This window comes from Chiloscyllium plagiosum, unplaced genomic scaffold (genome assembly GCF_037043375.1).
Source record: "Chiloscyllium plagiosum isolate Xiang-an unplaced genomic scaffold, Cpla_swu_hap1 HiC_scaffold_45, whole genome shotgun sequence".
NCBI lineage: Eukaryota > Metazoa > Chordata > Chondrichthyes > Orectolobiformes > Hemiscylliidae > Chiloscyllium > Chiloscyllium plagiosum.
In genome coordinates, this window is record NW_028270183.1 from 99,798,812 (window position 1) to 99,823,302 (window position 24,491).

The following is a 24,491-nucleotide window of genomic DNA, read 5'->3' on the forward strand; positions in this document are numbered from 1 at the left end:
TAGGTTGAATTCTGGATGCAGATTTGCTCGCTGAGCTGTAACGTTCATTTTCAGACATTTCATCATCATACTAGGTAACTTCTTCAGTTAACCTCCGGCCGATGCACTGATGGTGTTTCCTGCTTTTTATTTATATGTTTGGGTTTCCTGGGGTTGGTGATGTCATTTCGTGTGGTGACCTCATTTCCAATGGGTTGTCATTTCTGGTTCTTTTTCTCGGGTGTAGTAAATGGAATCCAAGTCAATGTGTTTTTTGATATAGTTTGATAGGGCTGTGATTCGGTTCTGTAGTTGTGGGTCGGGTCTATTGCCACTTGATGGGAAGTGTTGGTATCTGCAAGTAGTGCGTTCGCATTTTCAATGTAGTCTCTTTGACTTAAATTGACTGTCAACCGCCCTTTGTCAGCAGGAAGGATAACAATGTTGTTATCTTATTTAAGTATACCTAGCACTTTCCTTTCTTGTGCATTGAGTGTGTAGAGAATTCCTAGAAGCATGGCATTCCAACTGGAACTTTATCAGCAAACACATTGAAATGGATCCCATTAAGCAGCCCCTGAGAAAAAGAACACGAAGTGACACCACCATAGGAAATGACGTCACAGCAGGTAATGACATCACCAACCCAAGGAGACCCAAACATATAAATAGAAAGGAGGAAACACCAGTGGTGCTTTGTCCGAAGGCTCGCTGATGATGTTATCTAGCATGGTGACGAAACATCTGAAAATGTGCCTTCCAGCTCAGCGAGCAAACATACTTCCAGATCCTTCCTATATCCCCCTCATACTATAAATTCCATCGAATACAGACCCAGAGTCCTCAGCTGCTATTTGTATCAAAAGCCCTTCATTCTGGGATCAGTCTTGTAAACTTAATCCAGACATTTTCAATGCCACGAGAAAGTGAGGACTGCAGATGCTGGAGATCAGAACTGAAAAAGTGTTGCTGGAAAAGCACAGCAGGTCAGGCAGCATCCAAGGAACAGGGGATTCGACGTTTCGGGCATAAGCCGTAGGGCTTATGCCCGAAACGTCCATTTTCAATGCCAGCACATCATTCGTCGGAGGCAGGCCTGGAAGCTCCTCTCAATATTCCAAATGCAGTCTGACGTTAGCTGATACAGTCTCGGTAGCACAGCAGTGATCTTGTATTATAGCCCCCTTGAAATAAATGTTAAGATTTCATTTGCCTTCACATCTGCCAACTGAATTTGCACGTTAACCTTTAGAGATTTCTAAACTAGGAGTCCCAACATTCCTTTGCCCTTCACATTTCTGAACTTTTTCTCCATTTAGATAATGGTCTATGTCTTTATTCCTCTGAACAAAAGGCATAATCTCACACTAAATCGTTAATGCACAACGTGTATAGTTGTGGTCCCAACACTGACACATGTGTAACTCATCAAGTTACAGGTTGCCATCCCATAAAATACCGCTTTATTCTGAATCGATTGCCTTCTGCCAGGCTGCCAATCCTCTACCTTACCTCTGACAGCATGGTCTCATCTTATTTAGCAGCCTGCTGTCAGTACCTTGACAAAGGCCTTCTGGAAATGAAAATAGATCATGTCCACTGAATCTCCGGTGTCAAACTTGATTATTACATGCTGACTCTGCCCAATTTTACCATGCACTGCCAAGTAAGGTATCACCTCATTCATAATAAGCGACTATCAACTACTGAGATCAGGATACCCTCTCTATAGTTTCCAGCTTCTGTCTCCTTCCTCCTTAAACACGCTATGACCCCAGTAATTTCTGATAGATCAGCATCATTGCCTCTCCAATCTCCTCAGAGACTTCATTAACAACTCTGGGATGTAGTCTCACCAGTCTGGGCGATTTATCCCAATTCCAACTCCCTATCAACTTCTGATTCGTGATGGCCAGTGCCCTCATCCGTGCCTGATGTCTCTCTTAACGTTCTGTTTTGCTGCTGATTTCTTCTGATGTGAGAATTGATTCAAAGCACCTATTTAGTCACTCCACCGTTTCTTTGTTCCCCATTATTACTTCGGCAGTGAATTTTCCTGTGGTCCACTCTTGCCTCTCTGTAACCTTTGAGATATCTTTTAAAAGCTCTTGCGTTCTTGTTTTATATTACTAGCTAGCTTATTGTAACATACCATCTCATTCTCTCTAATTGCTTTTTCAGTCCTCCTCTTCCGTATTTTTTGAAGTCTTCAAAATCATCTGGCTTCCAGTAACCTTCACTGCACTGCATGGTATTCCTTTTGCTTTTCTGTTGTCCCTGACGCCCCCTGTTGCCTCATGGTTGCCTCATCCTGCCTCTGGTATGTTTCTTGTCCCTTGAAACTAATTTCTGCCGTTTCTCCTGAATTACTCCAGAAACTCCTGTGGTTGCTACTCCACTGACGTCTTTGCAAGCCTCCCCCTTCCAATCAACTCGGATCATCACCTCCCTCATGTCTCTGTTGTTTCATTTACTCAACTGTAATACGGTTCCATCTGATACAATCTTCCCTCCCTCAAACTGCATAGTGAACACGGTTATATTATGATCATTGTCCCCTCGGGGTTCCTACACCTTGAGCTCCCTGATGAAAACTGTCTCCTTATATATCGCTAGATTGAGAATTGCCTGTCCGTTAGTAATTCCCCGCCAGTCAGCTCTAAACAAATCTCAGAGACTTTCCAACAATTCCTTTTCCTGAGATCCGCTGTCAAGCTAATTTTCCCAGCCCACCGGCATATTGAAGTCCCAAGGAATATTGCAATAGTGCATTTCTGACATGCCTCCGCTGTATCCTGATTTATTTTCTACCACACATCCTGATGACTGAGAGGAGGCTTCTACACAAGTTTCATCTTTCTTCCCTTCCTGTCCATCTGCTTCTTTTTCATACAATGTGTATCCTTGGATATTTTGTTCCCAGCTCTGACCCACTTACAGCCACATCTCTGTGATTCCCACAATAACGTTCCTGTCAATTCCAATCTGTACTACAAGCTAATTTCCCTTGGTTCATATCATGCATGTATTTAAATAAAGCGCCCGAAGTCTGTGTTGATTGCCCACTTCTCATTTCTGCTCTGCCTGAAGTTAGATTCATGATCCTGTCCACAATTTCTGCCCTATTACGTGCTGTGGAAACTTTAACCTCTGCTGAACCCCACGCCACCACACCCAGATTAACTATTTCCCATGACGTTCCACACAGCTGCAACCAACACCAACGATTTAGTTTAAAGCCCGATCCACAGACCTGAGTTGTATGATTCACAAGGGTTCTGGTCCCGGCCGAATTCAGGTGGTCCCATTGGAACAGCTACATCCTTCCTGAGTGCTGCCGCCAACATTCAATGACTTTGAACACATTGCACCCACACCAATCTTTGAGCCACATATTTATATCTTTAATCTTGTGACGCTGTGCCAATGTTCTTGTGGATCAGGTAGAAATCCAGTGATTAATACCTTTTTGTTTCTGCTCTTTAATTTAGTCCCAGGATGCTCATATTCCTTTAGCAGAGTCTCTTCCCTTTTTCCACCTGTATCGACAACTGGATCATTCCTCTTACACTCCAAGTTCCTATGCAGCCCAGATGAGAAATTCTAAACAGGGGCATCAGACAGGCAACACAAACTTCGGAACTCTTGATTCTGTCAAAATAGATAGGTGACTATCCCCTTGACGACATGATCACTGTGTAAATTTGCATTTTTTTCTCCCTTCCCTCATCGTCTCTTGAAGGCTCCCTCTCCCACAGTGCGAGGTCAGTTTGCTCATTCTCCCTACAGCCTCGACTCTCACCCATACAGGGAACAAGAGTCTCAAATCTGTTTGAGAGCTGAAGGGCTGAGGCTTCTTCAGCACTACCCTCTGGTTCCCTCTACCTGCTTAACGCCTAGTCACACCCTTCTGTCCCTGACCACTGACCACATTCGACGTGGTTAATCTAAGGAGTGTGACTGCTCTTTAAGCAGAACATCCGGGTAACTCTTCCCCTTCCCTGATATGTGTTAGTGTTCAGACCTCAGACTCCAGATCATCAATCTGAGCCAGAGTTCCTCAAGAACCCAAAACTTGCTGTGGATGATGTCACTATGAACCACAACAGAGTACACCAGCTCCCATATAATGCAGTAAAAGCACAGCACTTAGCCTGGCATCTCTACTTTCATTTCTTACTACTTACTTTGATTTTCTTTTTAAAGAATTTCATCGTGAAAGAACATCCTTTGTTGGTGGGGACATTAACTGACCGCATACTCAAGAAGCTGCAATTGGGCTTGAACAGATATCTTGAGAGATTGTCGGCTGGTTGATATTACAGAGATCGGAATGATCGCTATCATGGTGGGATTTGAAAACACAGACAATAATTGTTTTTTTTTTCTGAACTGACAAGCTCTTCAGGTTAGTGAGCTAACGGTGAGGATAACATGATTCAATGTGAGTGAGCACACGGGCAACGGGGTGTTGGATGAGTTGATGATTACAGGGAGGTCAGAAGTGGGAGGTGGACCAGGAATGTCATTCAGTCTTGACATTACAAAGGACTGTATGGGATTTTCGACACATGGAGCTGAGACTGCGCTGGAGTTAGGCCGTGCGCATGAAATGGAAATGGAACTTGAAAATGAGATGATGCTGGTCCGGACAGTTACTAGAGCCAGCGATACATTTAAAGTTAGGAGTATTTGTGACAGGGACTGAAGTCAGCAGCTATCAGTGAACAAGGGATCAGGCGTATCCATTCATCTCCTTGAGCTTGTCCCACCATTGAATGAAATTACGACTGGTCTGTGACCTAACTCCATATTGCTGCATCTGCCCCTTAACCCTAAATACCTTCGCTGAACAAACGTTTGTCTATCTCAGAGTTAGTGCTACCAAATGATTAGTGGAGCATCAAGTGCTGTTTTGGAAGAATGTTCTATATCTCTGCCACCTGTTGTGTAGCATTGCCACCTTATACCTCTCCTGCTCGGTGTAACCCTAATTCTCAGACTATGCTCCTGAGCTCTAGACTGAATTGGAGGAAATTTCTATGTATCCGGTACTGAATATTAGGACTTTTGTGAACAGGAGGAAGCATGGACGTTGTGATGCTCACATACACATGCTCCCTGGTCCTTCGTGGTGGTGGAGGTGGCTGGTTTGGGAGATTTTGCTAAAGTTCCGTTTGAACCATTGGTCAATATAACCATTCTCATCCACCAGCTCCGACTCCCAGCGCCCTCTATTCCCAACTGACACCCCACTTCCCACAATCCCATGAAGGGCAGAGTCTTTATGAGCACACCGGATGGAAGGCTCCCTCCCTGCATGACATTAATGCATCAGTTGGCTTTTCGGGAGCTTTCACAGTCTCCTTTTCTGAGTGCCCAACCACAGAAACTATCAAGCCAATGCAGCTCACTTTTCACAACCAACTCTGTCATTGGGAAAATGGTATATTGCATTATTAATGTTGGAATAACAAAACATCTTGAAATAAATGATACAGTCAAGCAGAGCCAGCATGGTTTATGAAGGCGAAATCATATATAACAAGTTTATTAAGACTTCTTCAAGATATATAAGGGGGAAGCCAACAGAAATACATTTTGATTTCCTGAAAGCATTCCGTACAGTTTTGAGTATGAGACTACTTCCTAAGATAAGAACCCATGAAACTACCATGTGAATTGATTGCAGCTTGGCTAATGTGCACAAGGCAGTGAGTTAAGATACTGACATAATTTCCATGATGATAAGTTCTTACTTGTGGAGTCCCACAGGACCGCAGCTATTTATGATCTAATGGTATACAAAGGATGTGGATGACAGAAGTGAATGTAGTATCACCAAGTCTGTAGATGAGACAAAATAAAGGAGTCAGGTAATGAGGATAACGCATGATACTACATGGAGAAAGTGAGGACTGCAGATGGGGAAAATCAGAGTCAAAGATTGTGGTACTGGAAAAGCACAGCTCGTCAGGCAGCAGCCGAGTGGCAGAAGAGTCGAAGATTCGAAAATAAGCTCTTCTTGGTTGGGGGTCTAGATCCAGCAAGGATGTCGCAAATTGGTTGGAGGGAACTATCTCTCTGGTGCCGGAGTCAGACAGTAGGTGGCGGAAATGCTGGAGGATGATGTGTTGAATCTGGATGTTCCCATTGGCTCAACGAAGACCTCCAGCATATCTCCTCAGCTTCCCACACTCCTGCCCTTGAACCCGATTCGTCCACCCCAGCAACGATGTAACCCCCTTGATCATCATCTTCTACCCTACCAATCTCCGGATATAATGCATCATCCTCCGTCATTTCTGCCACCTCAGTCAGATCCCACCACTAGAGATACATCTCTCTCTCCAAACTTTCCATCTTCACTTGAAATTTTGGTGAAAGATTTGCCTCCAAGATGAGCTTGCAAATACATATCCACACTACCATTGCAAAAATGTCATCACATCTCAGGAACAGGACCTGACTCTGCCCCGCCTCAGAAGAAAGTGAGGACTGCAGACACTGGAGATCATTTTCGAAAAGTGTGGTGCTGGAAAAGCACAGCTGGTCAGGCAACATCTGACGAGCAGGAGAGTCGGCGTTCCTAGCATTCCCGGTGAACAGCTTATGCCTGAAATGTCTACGCCCGTGCTCTTCAGATGCTGACTGTCAGGCTGTTCTTTTCCAGCGCCACACTTTTTAACTATATTCAACCTCAGCTCATCTGCTTCTGAAAATTATATGATGTACAAATCAGTTTGATTCTGCTGTCACATTCTCGACAGCCTGCAGCATTCTATTCATCAGAAATCTCAGATCGTGGGCGGCACGGTGGCACAGTGGTTAGCACTGCTGCCTCACAGCGCCAGAGACCCGGGTTCAATTCCCGCCTCAGGCGACTGACTGTGTGGAGTTTGCACGTTCTCCCCGTGTCTTGCGTGGGTTTCTTCCGGGTGCTCCGGTTTCCTCCCACATCACAAAGATGTGCAGGGTCAGGTGAATTGGCCACACTAAATTGCCCGTAGTGCTAGGTAAGGGGTCAATGTAGGGGTATGGGTGGGTTTCGCTTCGTCGGGTCGGTGTGGTCTTGTTGGGCTGAAGGGCCTGTTTCCACACTGTAATCTAATCTAATCATCCAGATCACACAAAAAAAAACTACAGATGATCGAAATCTGAAACAAGAGCAATAATTGCTGGAGAATCTCAGCATTAAACTGGGAGCCAGAAAAGAGAAAGCTTCAGTTTAATAATTGCTATATTATGTTTCTCCGAAAGAAATTAGTTTTATGAAGTGACGTGTTTCGATCAGGCAATTCGTTCTCACCTTTTCAAGTGCTGATAGGAATTGGGAATAAATGCTGACTGCAGAACAAATGAAAAATTAATCATTTTGTCTTCCTAAACATTTGCTGTCTCTGTAGACTTAGTCACTGTGATTCATATCCCAGGACACCCTGATTCCTCTATATTTCAGAGTACTGCAACATCGCATTTAATTAAAGGATCTTTACAGATTTTTCCTGACAAACATCGCGCACTCCACTTTATGCTCCATTGGACAATATTTTATCCACACACTGACCATCTCGACATCACTCAATTTGAATACTCATTCCATTCCATTCTCAATTTACCTTCCAAACTATTTTCACCAAAGATAATGCTCAATTTTTAAATCAAAGACTGACCAGAACTGATGCCTGTTCGAAATCCAAATATTTTTTCTGTCATTCTCTGCCCCTTGATCAGTTTGCGTCAGTACCTGTCAACTTAAATCTATTTCTTCTAGTTCTGGACTCCCCAATCCCAGGGAAAAGACATTGGCTAGTCCAAGCCTTTCATGCTTTTATAAACTACTAGAAGGTCACGCCCCTGCCTCGAACAGTCCTGGAAGGAAAAAAAATAACATGCCAAATCAGTCTCCCAGTATAATTCAAGCCCTCTAGTCGCAGCAATATCCTTGCAAATCTTTTTCTCATCCTTTCCAGTTCCACAACATCCTTCATGTACAAGGTGACCAGAGTTGTAAGCAGTCTTCTGAACGTGGCCTCATCAGTGTTCTGTTCAGCTACAACATGATATCTCAACTCCGGTAATAGATATTCTGACGAATGAAGGCAGGAGTGCCAAATGCTTTCTTCACCACCTTGTCTACCCGTAACACCACTTTTCCTGTTCTTATCATTTTTGCCTTAACTTATAAAGTTGTGTTTGTCTTCTTAACCATTATATTCTGCTTCCTTCACAGATCTGTGGACCAGCATGCAAGGTCGCTCTGATCCTCTGGGTCCTGCCATTCATTGAGATCTCCCTTGACGTGTTACTTTAAAAGAGCATCAATTTATGCTTTCCATGGTTAATTTCAACTCCCGCTATCTGTCCATTTAACAATTCTATCTCGAAACTCCTGGAACATAAGACCGCCTTCCTCACTGTTAACCAATTTCCCAAGCTTCATATCATCCGCAAATTTACTTTACATTTCCCCCACATTTTTAATGATGATTATATGCAATCTCAAATAATAAGGGACCCAGCATAAATCCTTGTGGCACAGCTTCCAGTCACAGAGACAGCCTTCTATCACCATCCTTTGTTTCTTTCCACCAAATTACGTTTGGATCCAACTTGCCATGTATCTTAGCTTTTATTAATAGAGGGATCTAGTTCTGGAACCATGAGGATACGCTACAGCTGTACACAACCCTGGTTCGGCCGTACTTGGACTATTGTGTACAGTTCTGGTCACCACATTTTAAGAAGGATATCGATGCTTTGGAAAGGGTGCAGAGGAGATTACCTAGGATGCTGCCTGTTATAGAGGGAAGGTTTTACGAGGAAAGGCTGAGGGACTTGAGATTGTTTTCGTTGGAAAGAAGAAGATTGAGGGGTGACATATTAGAGACATATAAGATATTCAGAAGGTTAGATGGGGTGGACACGAAGTGCATTTTTCCATGTATGGTGACGATGAGCACGAGGGGACATAACTTTAAATTGAGGGGTGGTCGATATAGGACATGTGTCAGAGGTCGGTTCTTTACTCATAGAGTAGTAAGGGTATGTAATGCTTTGCCTCCAACGGTCGTAGATTCGCACCTTTAAGCACATTTAACTCGTCATTGGACAAGCATATGGACGTACATGGAATAGTGTAAGTTCGATGGGCTTCAGTTTTGTACGACAGGTCAGCGCAACATCGAGGGCTGAAGGTCTGTACTGTGCTGTAATGTTCTGTGTCTATGTCCTTTGATCTCTTGTAATTTGACATTGTTACACATCTCCGGTGAGGGACCTTGTCAACAGCTTTGCTGAAATCCACATAAACGACATCAACTTCACTATCCTCATTTACTCACCTGATCACTTCTTCAAAATATTTAATCAAATCGGTTAGTCGTGACTTTCTCTGACAAAACCATGCTGACTCTCCCTGATCAAATCTTGCCTGGACAGTGACAATTAACTCCCTCCTTCAGAGGTTTCTCCAAAGGTTTGGCTGTCACTGATGTAAGACTCACTGCTCTGTAGTTTCCTGATTTAGCTCTACTAGCCTTGATGAAAAGTAAACCCACATTATCAGTCCTGAAGTCCTCTAACAAATCCCCTGTGACCAAAGTGGAATTGAAACAAATCGTCAGAATACTTGTGATTTCTTCCCTTTTCTCACAAAGCAACATGAGATACAATGCCCTCTTGAGCTGGTGGTTTGTCCTTGTGTAAGCCTGTCAAAACCTCCAATACCGTCTCAGTCCCGAATGGAAACTGCTCAAAAACCTCTCAGCAACTCTTCCTGCGATCTTAACAGAAAAGACATTTCCCCAGATCAATGTGTAAAGTGAGCCACTCAGTTATCCCATTTACTGAAAAACTGTCCTGTCACACTGGAGGGATTTTATTCAGATATTTTCATTGGAAAACATTGTATTCAAACTTTGCATCTATAAATCCTTTAGCTTTGACACCCAATGGCACATTGTTACAGTGAGAAAGAGTTTGAGTGTTCTCTATCTGAAAACAACAGTCACTTCTTTCGAACGCCTGCGGAGAGACCAGTCTGTTCACATTGGACATGAGGGTTGATTTTCTCTTTGCACGTCATCACGTACGGGATAGAACTGCTGAACAAATCCCATGCACATGATTGCTGTCATCATTGATATAAGAATTTGAAGCCTATGGCTCACATTGTAATGGGATCCATCCACAAACGAACTTTTGAAAAGCAACAGAGTTTTGCCTTCTGTGCAGAAGTTCATTGTGAAAGTACAGCATCAGGCTTTCATCGGGACATGCGCATTACCTTTCTTCCTCAATCATTCACAGTATTAGAATCGAGCCAGAGCAAATCCAGAAGTTGCTGGAACATCTCAGCAGATCAGACAACATTTGAGATGAGAAATTAGAGTTAACATTTCGTTCCAGTGATCCTTCCTCAGAACTGATTGCACCTAGTAAAATGTTGTTTCTTTTATGCAGAAGATTGTGGTGGGTGGAAGGGAGTAAGGAGTAAAGGATAGATGAAGATAAAGCTCTAAGAGAGAGAAGAACAGTTAGAAAAAGGAGTGGTTAACGATCTGCTGGGAGGGTGAATAACTGTTAATGGAGACTGTTAGTGGCTAACCATAGTGCGTATGTGAAAACAAGGCCTGGTGTGCGAGTAGGGGGCTCGGACATGGAAGAGTTCAGACCCTTAAATTTTTGAAATTGATATGGAGTCTGGAGGGCTGCAGTTTCCTCGAGCGAAAAATGTATCGTTCTTTCAACTTGCGCTGAGCTTCATTGGAACACTGCAGCAAGACTGCGACAGAGTTGGTGACCATGGAAGACAGTGGTTTGTTAAAGGGGCAGGCAGAACTTGGATGTTCTACAATGCGTTCACACAGTCCACACTGCGTTTCCCAAGATAATAGAGACCATTGCAAGCAGTGCGTGTAGTAGACTGGATTAGACAAACGATTTGGAGATGCCGGTGTTGGACTGGGGTGCACAAAGTGCAGGTAAAGTTTTGCTTCACCTCGAAGGTTTGTTTGGGTCCTTGTGTACTGAGGGGGGAGGACGTAAATGAACAGGTGAGGAGAAGCAAGAAGCAAAGAAGGATAACTCAGGGAATTTTATTATTATAGAGGTTGGAAATCATGTAGGTAAGAAAGCTACCATTAGGTCATTTTACCTGAATGCTCGTCACATTCGTAACAAGGTTGGGGAGCTAATGACACAAATTATTACGAAATAATATGATTTTGTATCCATTACGGAGACATGGTTACAGGATGGTTACTACTGGATATTAAATATGTAATGATACAAGACTAGTTGGAAAGGCAGACAGGAGAGCAAGGGAGGTAAAAATTGTATCCGTTGCTCCCGATGCGGTCTCCTCGACATTCGGGAGACTGGGCGCCTCCTAGCAGAGCGCTTTAGGGAACACCCGCACCAAGCAACCACACCGCCCCGTGGCCCAACATTTCAATACCCCCTCCCACTCTGCCGAGGATAGGGAGGTCCTGGGCCTCCTTCACCGCCGCTCCCTCAACACCAGACGCCTGGAAGAAGAACTCCTCATCTTCTGCCACACTTCAACATCAGGACATCAATGTGGACTTCAGCAGTTTCCTAATTTCCCCTTCCCCCACCTCACCCTAGTTCCAAACTTCCAGCTCAGCACTGTCCCCATGACTTGTCCAGACTTGTCCTACCTGCCTATCTCCTTTTCCACCTATCGACTCCACCCTCTCCTCCCTGACCTATCACCTTCATCCCCTCCCCCACTCACCCATTGTACTCTATGCTACTTTCTTCCCCCCCCCCCCCCCCCAACAACCTCCTCTAGCTTATCTCTCCACGCTTCAGGCTTCACTACCTTTATTCCTGATGAAGGGCTTTTGTCCGAAACGTCGATTTTGTTACTCCTTGGATGCTGCCTGAACTGCTGTACTCTTCCAGCACCTCTAATCCAGGAGAGCAAGGGAGGTGGTGTAGCTATAATATTCAAGGACGCTGCCACGATGGTGCTCAGAGATGGTCTAGGTTCGATGGAGAATGAGTTTGAATCCATTTGGTTGGAAATTGGACATTCTAAGAAGAAAATAAACTACGCTGATAGGCGTAGTCTATGTGCCACCACAAAATAAGATGACATTGAGGCCAGCAGTATACAAAAAAACGGTGGCCTTTCAAAATGGTGCGACTGTTCCCCTTGGGGATTTTAATCAACATGTCAATTGATCGAAGCAACTCGATTAGAATAGCCCTAAAGAGTAGATTGTTGAGTGCATCCTCAATAGTTTTCTCGAGTGGTATGTAATGGAACCGATGGGGGAGTAAGCTGTCCTAGATGTGGTTCTGTGTAATGAGAAAGGGATAATTAATTACCACATAGTTAAGGATCTTCTTGGAAGAAGTGATCACAGTATATTCGAATTTAGAATGGCGTTGGAGGAAGTGAAGATAAAACGCAATACCGAGGTCCTGTGCTGAAACACGGGAGACTACAATAGAATGAGAGAGGACCTGGGTAAAATAGCCTGGAAGCATGTTTTATGGTGAGACATTTGACGAACAGTGGTGGACTTTCAAAGAGGTTTTTCAAAGTTCAGCAAAAGTATATTCCAGTGAAATTGAAGGACCGTAGGAAAATAGATAATCTGCCGCTGGTGTCTCAGGAAATATGGGAGACTATCAAATTGAAAGGGAAGGCATAAAAAAGTGGTCAAGAACAGCATGAAACTGGAAGATTCAGAAAACTGTAAATCTCAAAGAAAAGCCACAAGAAGACCTGTAGAGAAAATTAAAGAAGATTATGAGAAAAAAAGGCACAGAATATAAAGACAGATAGCAAAAGTTTCTATAATTATATAAAACGACATAGAGCGGCTAAAATAAACGTTAGTTCTTTCGAGGATGAAAATGATTATTTAGTTATGGGAGATGGTGAAATGGCTGAGGCATTGAACATGTATCTTGTATTGGTCTTCACATTAAAGGACACCAATAACATGTCAGTAATTGACAAAGAGTCAAAGATAGGTGCGGTCCTGGAAGCAAGCACTAGTACGGTAGATAAAGTTGTGGGCACGCTGATGGAACTCATGGTAGATGAGTCTCCTAGCCCTGATGTAATGCTTCCCAGGATACGAAAAGAGATAGAGTGAAAAATATCAAGAGCACTAGCGGTAATTTTCCAAATTCGGTGTGCTCTGGGGCATTCCTAGGAGATTGCAAAATAGCAAATATGACCCAACTGTTTTAAAAGGGAGGTTAACAAAGGAGAGACATTTATAGACAGTTACCATAACCTCTGTACTTGGGAAGATGCTTGAGTCTATCATCAAGGAAGAAATATCTGGACCTTTCGATAGAAATTAGACAGATGCAGCATGGGTTCATGAATGGTAGGTCATGCTTGACAAATGTTTTGAAATGCTATGAAGATATTACGAGTAAGGTGGATAACGGGCACCCAGTGAATGTGGTGTACCTTGATTTCGAAATGGCGTTCAAAAACGTGCCGCACAAGAGGCTGCTACATAAGATAAGAATGCATGATGTTAGGGGAAGAGTATTAACATGGATAGAGAAATGGTTGACTGGCAGGAAGGAGGGAGTGGGGATAAATGAGTGCTATTCTGGCAGGCAACCAGTTACTAGTGATGTGCCAAAGAGACTTGTGTTGGAACCGCAATTATTCAGAATTTATATAGATGATTTGGAGTTGGGGACCGCGAGTAGCGTGTTACAGTTTGCAGATGACACGAAGTTGAGTGGCAGAGCAAAGTGTGCAGAGGACTTTGAAACTGTGCTGAGGAGCGTAGATACATTGAATGAGTGGGCAAAGGTCTAGCAGAAGGTAGACAATGCTAATAAATGTGAAGTCATCCGTTTTCCATGAAGTCATCCATGAGTAATAGCAAAAAGAAGTTATTAATTGAAAGTTGAAAAGTTGCAGCATCCTATAATGCAGAAGGGCCTGGGTGTCATTCGTCATGAATCACAGAAGGTTAGATGCAATTACAACAAGTAATTTGGAAGCAAATTGATTTTTATTTTTCATTGTTAAAGGCGTTAATTTAAAGGCAGAGAGATAACGTTACAGCTGCACAAGGTGCTGGTGAGGCCACACCTGGAGTACTGTGTGCCATTTTGGTCTCATTACTTGAGGAAGGAAACATTGGAACTGCAGAGGGTGCAGAGGAGGTTCACTAGTTCACTGTTTCCAGAGTTGAGGTGGTTGGTTTATGAGGAGAGACTGAGTAGCTTAGATCATATTCATTGGATTTCAGAAGACTGAGGGGTCGGGGGGCATCTTATAGAAACATATCAAATTATGAAGGGAGTAGATAAGATAGATGTAGAGAGGAAGTTTCCACTGGTGGGTGAAACTAGGACAAGAGGGCATAGCCTCAAGATTAGAGTGAGCTGATTTCGGACTGAATTAAGAAGGAATTTCTTCACCCAGAGGCTTGTGAATCAGTGGAATTCCTTGTCCAGGGAAGTAGTTGGCACTACTTCCTTAAACGGTTTTAAAGCTCAGGTTGATTCTTTATTTGAACAATTAAGGAATTAAGGGATATGGTGAGACTGTGTGTAAGTGGATCTCAGTCACGGAAAGATCATCCACGATTTTATTGAATGGCAGAGCAAGGTTGCAGAGCCAGATGGCCTAATCCCGCTCCTAGTTCTTATGTTCCACGTATGAATGTGCCACGTCCTCTGCACTTGCAGGGGAAGATTCCATAAGGCTGTAGGGGGAGGTGTTTGGACTGAAGGCAGAGTTTACCAGGGTATCCTGTAAAGAATGGTTCCTGCGGAAGGCGGAAAAGGGAGGGGAGGAGAAACATATGGGTGGTGATGGCATTTCGCTGAAACTGCTGGAATTGAAAAAAACTTTGATGATCACTTGAAATACGACAGCACATAAGGCAACAGACCAAGTTCTGGAAAATGAGAAGAGAGTGGGTAGGTGCTTGATGACTGATATTGGCATGATGGGTAAAAAGGCCTCTTTCAGTACTGCAAAAAATCCCAGTCTCTGTATGTAAGAAACTCCACCAGTAACATAAAAATTGTGGCCACAAAACCAGGTCAGAGTCCAGAATTTCTTCCGAATGTAACACACTTCTTGACTCACTGAAGACTGTCTATCACATAGCCTGCCATTTCAGACCACCGATTTTTAGTAAACAGCAGTCTCCATTAACGGCTATTCACTGTCCGAGCCAGATTGTTATCCACTCCTTTGTCCAACTGTTCTTCTCTTTCCTTGTTTTCTTTCCCCACTTCTCGTTTATTCCTTTACAAGACAGAACGAAGAAACATGATGGGGTACCCCCTGCTTGCCTGGACCAGTGCAGTGTTGAAAAAGCATGGCGGAGGAGAAGCATAGCAGATAAGGCAACATCCAAGTCGCAAGCGACATTCTGTCACAACCTTCTTGAGTACTCCTGATTGCAGTTCCAACAATACTGAAAAGCTCAACATCATTCAGAACAGAATAGTGAATCCATCAGCATCACATGACTGATGTAACGTCGACAAACATCCACTCTTTCCACCACCAAACACTCAGACATGCAGTCTGTACCATCCACAAGATGCAATGCAGAAATTCAGCAAAGCTCCTTAAACAGGACCTTTCAAACTCACAACCAAGTCCATCTAAAATGAAAGGGGCAGCAGAAAGATCGGAGAACCACAGAAACCGCTTACCATCCTGACCTTGAAATATTTTTTATCACTGTCATTGGGTCAAACGTCTGGATTTCCCTTCCTATAAGTTGGGTCCACCGACAACACATGGAGAACAGTGGTTCGGGAAGGCAGCCTATCATCAGCTTGTCCAGTCAAATTAGGAATCAATAATAATTGCTGACCTTGTCAGGAATACACACATTAGATGAAGAATGAAAATTATATTGTCTGTTTTTTTTAAATTAATTCTTACTGTACTGTTTGTGTTTTAATTTCAGAAGTATTCAAGATGAGGATTTGCAGTTTGGAAACTGAAACCAAGCAGCACAGCCGAATCTTATGGAATTGCTCTGTTTGATGTCGTATGCAACACATCGATCTTTGAAAATGAAAGGAGAAAGCAATATTCACAGTGGAGTGAAACCATTCACGTGGTTTGTCTGTGCGCGGGGCTTCCGACAAACATCTATCCTGTCCAGACATAATGGGAGAGATGCTGGAGAGAATCTGTGGAAATGTGGTGACTGTGGAAATGATTCAATTCCTCTTCTGCTCTGAAAATTCATCGGTGCAACCAAACTGTGAAAAACCATTCACCTGTTCTGAGTGTGGGAAAGGATTTGCTCAGTTATCTAACCCGTTGATACACACTGGGTTCACACTGAGGAGAGACAAATTAATTGTCCAGATCATGGGAAATGCTTTAAAAGTTCGCATGCACTGATGTACCATCAATATGTGGAAATGGATAAGAAACCATTCAAGTGTTCTCACAGTGGGAGTGGGATCAGAACATTACCAATTTCACTTTAAATCTGCAACCTCACTGAAGAGACACCGTTCACCTGTTCTAAGTGTGGGGACACATCAGGAAGTTAACACAGAGGTGATACCATTCGTCTGCTGTTTGTCTGAAGAAAATAATTGATTCCAGCAATCTGCTGAAATACAAGCGAGTTCATTCAACTGCTCCGAATGTGGGGAAGGATTCTGTCACTCCTCAGACTTGCTGAGACACCAGTTAATTCACATTGACGAGAGGCCATTTAAATGTTCCAAATTTGCAATTAAGGATGCACTTATGTCATCCACCCCACTGATACACCAAGAGCTTCACAGTGATAACAAGCTGTTTAAATTCCTGAGAGTGGGATGAGCTTTCTAAGTACCAAGGAACTGAAGTCCCATCAACGTGTTCACACTGATGAAAAACCATTCTTGTGTTCTCACTGTTGGACTGTGTTCCCACTGTGAATTGGCACAATTTAGCTGCTGTATCTCCTGCAATAATGTCTGCACTTCTCAAGGACTTCAGTTGCTGTGAAGCACATTCAGATATCCTGAAAATGTGAAAATGCATTTATAAATAAAAATCAAGCCTTACCAACGAAGAAATTGCCCAAGAAAAACACAATAAATTGATATCTATCTGCCTCCTCTAATGGGAGAGAGATCGGGGGGAAAAGGCTATGTATTTGACTTGATTGATCTCTGAACAATTAAGAACCAGTTCAATTATAGAGATTATTCACATCCAATAAAGTAAGCACTTGCTGACAGAATGAACACTGTTCCATTCTGGATGCGGTAACAGCAGAATGCAATCACATGTGACATCACGGGAATGCGTACATCGTCATAGTCTTACCAGATCATCAGCGCTTTCTTTTTCATAAGAGAAAGAATGTGACTGGTGGTGATTTAACCAGAGGGGCACCAGACCTCAGGTGAAAGAGGAATCCTTCATGACAACCTTTGATGGGAATTGGATGCATGCTGTTGACATCACACTGTCAACAACCAAACCAGCCAACGAACTAAACTCAAAGATAATCTTTTTGCCATTATCTAACCTGCGCTATCTTCAGTAGTGAGTATTTTAACCCTATGTGATAGTTTATTATTATTTCTTCCAGTCAGGTTCAAATGAGTGTTTCATCATGCAGGTCCCTCAGCTATGTTCTGTTAATTTATTCCACTTATAATACCTGCCCTCCCTCACAAACATCACTCGAACTCTCCTATGCTTCTGCTTGCTTTTATTCTTTGTGGTCCCCCTTATACACTCAATTACATTCCATGCTTTTCCCCTACCCCGCAGCCCCTTTCTCTCTCTTTCATCCATGAGAAGCCAGATCCCTAGTTGATGGTTATTTTGAAAAGAGTTATGGAGAACATGGAACAATATAGCACAGAAGCGGGCCCAAGATATTGTTCTGAACATGATGCCAAATTTAACCATTCCCTTCTGCATGCCCTTGTTCTATTTCCCTCAATTGCTTGTCCAGTGATGTGCATATCTAAAAACCATTTAAAAGCCTCTATCGTGTCTTCCTCCACAAAGAACCATGACAGCATGTTCCAGGCTTCTACCACTCTTTGTGTAAAAAGCTGGACGCTCACATCTTCATAATATTTTGTCTGTACAACCCTCTCTCTACCTTTCACCTGGACTGCACGTCACAGCCCTCCCTATCTGTGTAGCCTCCTTCAGTCACTCCAAACTACCCTATAATTGTAACCACCTTCAGTCACTCCATAATTCCCGATCATTGTAACCTCCTCCAGCCACTTCAGACCTCCCTATCAGTGTAACATCCTCCAGTTACTCCACTCTCCCTATCGTTGTAACCTCCCCGATTACTCCGTCCCTCCCTATTTCTGTGATCTCCTCCAGTCACTCCATTCCTCCCTAATGCTGTCACATCCTCCAATCACTCCAGCCCTCCGGGTCACTGTCACCTCCTCTAGCCACTCCAACCCACGCTATCACTGTCATCTCCTTCAGTCACCCCAACAGTCCTTATCACTGTCACTTCCTCCAATCATTCCAAATCTCCCTATTGCTGTCACCTCCTCCAGTCGCTCCAATCCTCCCTGTCGTTGGCACCTCCTACAGCCACTTCAACCTTGCCTGGCATTGAATCTCCTCGATTCCTGACAATGTCAAAAGCAATGGCGTGAACGCGGAAACGAGTACCAAGTTAGTGACCAATCATGATTGCATTGGACAGTGGGGTCGGTTCTTGGAACTGAATGGTATACATCTGCACCTCTATATAACGCTTTCTGTCTTCATGACTTCCTTCAGTCACTACTCCGCTCCCTATCTGTTTAACCAACATAAACTCCTCGCAATGGAGCTGCCTCAGGGGACAGAATCCGCCTTATCGGTCCTGCAGTACCTACAAAGTTCCCAATCTGTTTTCTCCTTCAGCCCAAATCCTTCCGTCTTTGTAACTTTCTTTAGTTGCTGGAACACTCTCTATCTCTATAGCATCAGACCCTACTGCGTCCCTACCATTGTGTGCTCCTCCAATCCCTGCAACCAGCCTGCCTCTGTAACCTTATCACACACACTGACAACTCTTCCTCAACTGCAACATCTGTAACTATGTTATCTTTTCCTACAAACCTCACTGCCTGAATGATCCCATTTAGTTTGCCAGCCCTTCTTATGTCTGCAACCTACACCAGCCACTGTCGGCTTCCTTTCACCTGCAACCTCCTCTGTTCCTTGCAGAATTCTGTGCCTGTACATACCTCCAAACTATGTATCACCCCGCATCTGTCAGGTCTACTGCAGTCCGTACAGACTATGTGGTCCACTTTCTCTCTAACCTCCCTCAGGTGCTGCAAGTCTTCCTATAATCTGCAAACCTGCCCAGCTGCAACAACACTCCACAATCTGTTTGCTTTTCCACTCCCTACAACCAGCCAAGCACCTCAAACACACTCTCTGTGTGTAACTCTGCAACTTTCCCTGTGTTCCCTGCTTCTGTATCGAGAATTGCAATCGCTCTTTAAATGTTCCAACCCCTCCAACGCTCCTTCTCTAACTACACTTCTACAGTTCCTCTATAACACCTTACCTACCACAGCAAATTGCAGCACATATTCTCCTCCCTAAATCTTGACGAATTGCAGTGGCTGGACGTGATCAATGGCGAGTAAAATAGTTCAGAGACTAATCACTCTCGTTGGCTGTGTCATCTCTTCAAGCCTGTACAACTTCCCTATCTCTGTAATCTCATCCAACCCTGACAATGCTCCCTTTGTTGTGTACAGCTTCCTGCACTGGGAGCCCTTGAACACCAGTAGCTTCTGCAGTGCCCACTAAGCCTTTAATCCTTCCAGTCATTAAAGTCGCTTAACTCTAACATCCACAAGATTCTAGTACTCTCAATGCTCTCTGTTTATCATGTTCCCCTTTCTATAGGTATTCATGTTTCTGTAAATATTTAACTACAGACCTTTTATATCTTACAGAACACTAATGCAAGTAACCACTTCCGACTCCAACAAGCTGTCATCTGGTTTCTTTGCCTCTTCAGGTCTGGCAAATCTGCCAACATCTCCAATGCTTCAGACCCTGTATCCCTCCCTACCACTCCAATAAAACGTTCCTTCTTCTATAGTGCTTTGAATCAATGTCAGACCTTCCATGTGCTTGAATTCTCGTCCTCTTTGTTTACTGTCTTTCAGGTACAAATGCGATCCAGTGAGTGCAGAACTGCACGTTATAACACTCAGGTGAGGCTTGAGGTTTACCATTGCCTGGGAATCCCACAGGCAGAGAACCAGTGAGCGACCAATACTGAGTGGGAGAATATGAACCAACAGCGAGGATCGAGGCCTACTGGCACATGGAGATTAAGAAGCAGCAGAGCGCGAGTGTCTAAATCAGCACCGAGTCACAGAGGCAGTAACCATGTTTGGAAGCAAACTTGAGCAAAGGTTTGACACTAACTCAGAACTTGGAAATACAGCAACGCAGTGTCGGAGGATCTAAAACAGCAATGAGTGTTGAGGCCTAATCATATCTGGGATTCGAAGAGACGGTGACCCTGTATGAGAGCAGAGTGGAGTGGGAGCTGGAAGATTACAAGTACATGGGAGTCTCAGAGATGGTGACACTGTGAGGGAGCAGAGCATAGTAGGAGTCGAATGATTACACGTACCTGGAGTCAGAGAGAAAGTGACGCTGTGAGGTAGCAGAGTGGAGTGGGAGCTGGAGGATTACACGTGCCTGTGGTTCATATAAATGGTGACCCTGCGAGGGAGCAGAGTGGAGTGGGAGCTGGGGGATTGCACGTACCTGGGAGTCACAGAAACGGTGACGCTGTGAAGGAGCTGAGTGAATTGCGAGCTGGAGGAATACACGTACCTGGGAGTCACAGAGACGGTGAACCTATGTGGGAGCAGTGTGGAGTGGGAGCAGGAGGATTACGCGTACCTGGGAGTCACAGAGACGGTGCACCTGTGGGGGAGCAGATTGGAGTGGGAGCCGAAGGCTTACACGTACCTGAAAGTCACAGAGACTTTGGTACTGTGAGGGAGCAGAGTCGCGTGGGAGGTGGAGGATTATAGTACCTGGGAGACACAGAGATGGTGACACAATGCGGGGGCACAGTGGAGTGGGATGTGGAGATTACATGTACCTGGGGGTCCAAGAGACCGTGAGCCTGTGAGGGAACAGAGTGGATTGGGAGCTGGAGGTTTACACTTACCTGGGAGTCACAGAGACAGTGACCCTGTAAGGGGGCAGATTAGAGTGGGAGCTGGAGGATTTGCACATATCTGGGAGTAGGAGAGACGGTGACCCTGTGGGGAAGTAGAGTGGACTGGACGGTGGTGGATTACATGTACCTGGGAGTCACAGAGACGGTGACGCTGTGAGGGATTAGAGTGGAGTGGGAGCTGGAGGATTACATGTATTTGGAAGTCACAGAGACAGTGGCACTGTACGGGAGCAAAGTGGAGTGTGAGGTCGACAATTACACCCATATGGGAGTCACAGATACGATGACCCTGTGAGGGAGCAGAGTGGAGTGGGAGCTCGGGGATTACATGTATCTGGGAGTCATAGAGCTTTCTGCTACTAAGACTTGCCTTACTGAGTTTGAACGATAGTGATGGGCAGCACAGAAAACCGGGAGTTCATTATCGTATACCCTCCTATTAGGGATTGTTTATAACTTGCCATATGTTAGCCAATTTATTTTTTTTTCTCTCGTTCTGAAAGAAGTGATTAACTCAGAAACACCAGGTAAAAGGTAAGTCCTAGCCAACATACCAGTGTAATCTTAGTAAACTACAGTTGGATAAGGTAATGAATCTTAACTTTATTAAGTGTGTCGAGTAACATTGCATGGAAGACGTGGTATCACAATTTAGTCAAATGGAAAATGTGTTCTGTTTCATTGGGAAATGATTGTCCATACGAGTGTCCCAGACGAACACCGGATCTTGAAGCTCAGGCCACGACGAGACTGTGTCGTACATCTACAACACTGAGTGTTAGGTGGATGCAGGAAGAAGGAAGTGAATGGGTGGCAAGTGAATCCAACAGAGTCGTTATGATACACTTGGATATGCTGTAAATGCATGTTCAATGGATACATTCAATCGGCGATTGAATGTTTATTGATACAAAACTAACGTGTAAGGAAACGGTGGAAGGAGGCGATCATTATTCAGCAATGTGTTCAGTAGAAGAGCTGGTGTAACCATGATTGTCCAAATGACATCCTCTGTGCCATAAGGCGTCTGTGTCGTTCAGTGTGATGTGTTGAGAGTCCTCCAAATCCAATCATATGTTGTCTCTGTAACTGCATCACTCCTCTCTGATGTACCACGATCTCTGAAGTGGCTCCATGGGTAGCATTACTGACTTACAGCGCCAGAGAACTGCATTCGAATCCAGCCTCGAGCGACTGTCTGTGTAGAGGATGCCCATTCTTCGCGTGTCTGTGTGGGCTTTCTCCCACAATCCAAATATGTGCAGGGCAGCCAAATCGAACATGCTAAATTGTCCATCGTGTGGAGGGATATGTAGGTTGGGTACTTTAGTCAGGATCAATGTACCGCAAAGCGGAGTGGAATGGGTCGGTGTGTTACTCTTCGGAGAGTTTGTGCAGTCTACTTAGGTCAAGTGGTTTGTTTCCACGCTGTGGCGATTCTATGATTTTCTGCAACCTCTATCAAACAATGTGATCCTCCTTACAGGCCCAAAAACCTTCTTTCTCTGTAATCTTCACCAGCCCTGCAATCCTCCCTCTCGATATAATATTTCTCAAGTCCTTGCAGATATCCCTTTCCCTGTAACCGTTCAATCCATAGAAAACGCCCAATCTTTGCAATCTCATCCAGTCCACTCCACCACGAGTGTCACTAATTCGCTCCTGCCATGACGATTATCATTATCTCCATAACCTCCTCCAGCCACTGTATCTGTAACTTTCTTCAACATTTGCAACTATGCCCATCATTTTTTATTGCTCCAGGCCGAAAATTTTCGCTTTTTTGTGTAACCTACTCCACTGCTAAACCATCTGAGTAACGTTCTCTCATCCCGACGGTGCTCCCCATTCAATAACCAATTTCTGAACCGACGCAGCTCACTATCTCTGCAACCTCCAGATTCTAAATCCATCGAAATCAGTAGAAACATCTTCAGCTGTCCCTCTCTTTATAATTTCTAACAGATGTTAAAACTGAAATAATTCCACAGAGGCCGATTTCCCATCACCAAATCACATTTTGTTTATACATGCATTATCCATGGCAATGACACACGTTAGCTGAGAGTCAGATCCTAAAATGTTCATACCCTCTGACGCTCCTGTGCATTTCTGTTGGACAGGACTCCCTGATTGGACCAGGTTAACAGTCCAGTTCAGGGAAAACGTATTGATGAGGTTTACCTGACTGACCTTGTTCCAATCAACACAAAAACTCTTCACGTAGCTGTAACGTTCATCGACACCTAACAATGTCACAGTCTCTTCAACCACCTCCAGCTGCTACAAAGCCCTCTCTGCGAAGCTCTCCAAGAAACGACCCACAGCTTTCAATAGAACCTTCTCGTATCAATCTCCTGCAGGACAAATGTGACCTTTTAACCTGTTTTCTGCAAATTCTCCATCCTAACGCCTTCCACACAGAACGTATCTTACTAATTTCTAAACGCTTCCAAAAACTCGATCCGCCACATGTCAGTGGCCTTCTTCATAAGGAGGAAGGGGTTTAGAAGCAGGGAGCTTCAATGGGCATGAAGAACTTTACACAATTAGTTAAAAATCATACAGCACCAAGTTATAATCCAGCAGGTTTATTTCGAAGCAGTAGCTTTCGAATCGCTGCTCCTTCATGAGATGGTTGTGGAATATAAGATCATAAGAAGCAGAATTTACAGTGAAAGATTATAGTTCACGATTAACAGTACAATAATTGATTAAAGTATAACACCAGAAGCTGGAAGTCATGACACATATTTGATAAGAATGAGAGAATAGAACATGAATCACAGAGAAGAGGCATCCTGGAGAGAAGGGGAACACAAAACCTCAGCGAAGGAGTGTTTTATAAAGATTATAGGTTGTATGCAGTTATTTGTTAACTGTGATCCATTTATTCAATCTGAAGATCTTGTGCACACATGAACAATCTTATCTGTCTATACACAGTGATTAAACAATCCTTATAATATCATTTGCGTATATTCCATTTCAAATTATCCTGTTTTGTTTACATTGTAATTTGTCATTGTTTCTTCCAAATGTATTCTGTTTCTTGACCTGGATTTTATTTTATCCGACTATCAAGAAACTATTAGTAACTGGGGGATATTCTTTACCCCTCTACAGTCTCCACATCCAGTGTCTCTTATTCCTTTCTGTTTATTAACCAATGACACATACATACTATCCCAGACCCTTTAATCCCAGTCAATAAGTCAATTGTAAATGTTACACTTATTATTGGGCTAAGGCTAAAATATGAAAATGAACAGGTGTGGAAACTGTGCAATAAGATGTTTGCAACTTCAGAAACAA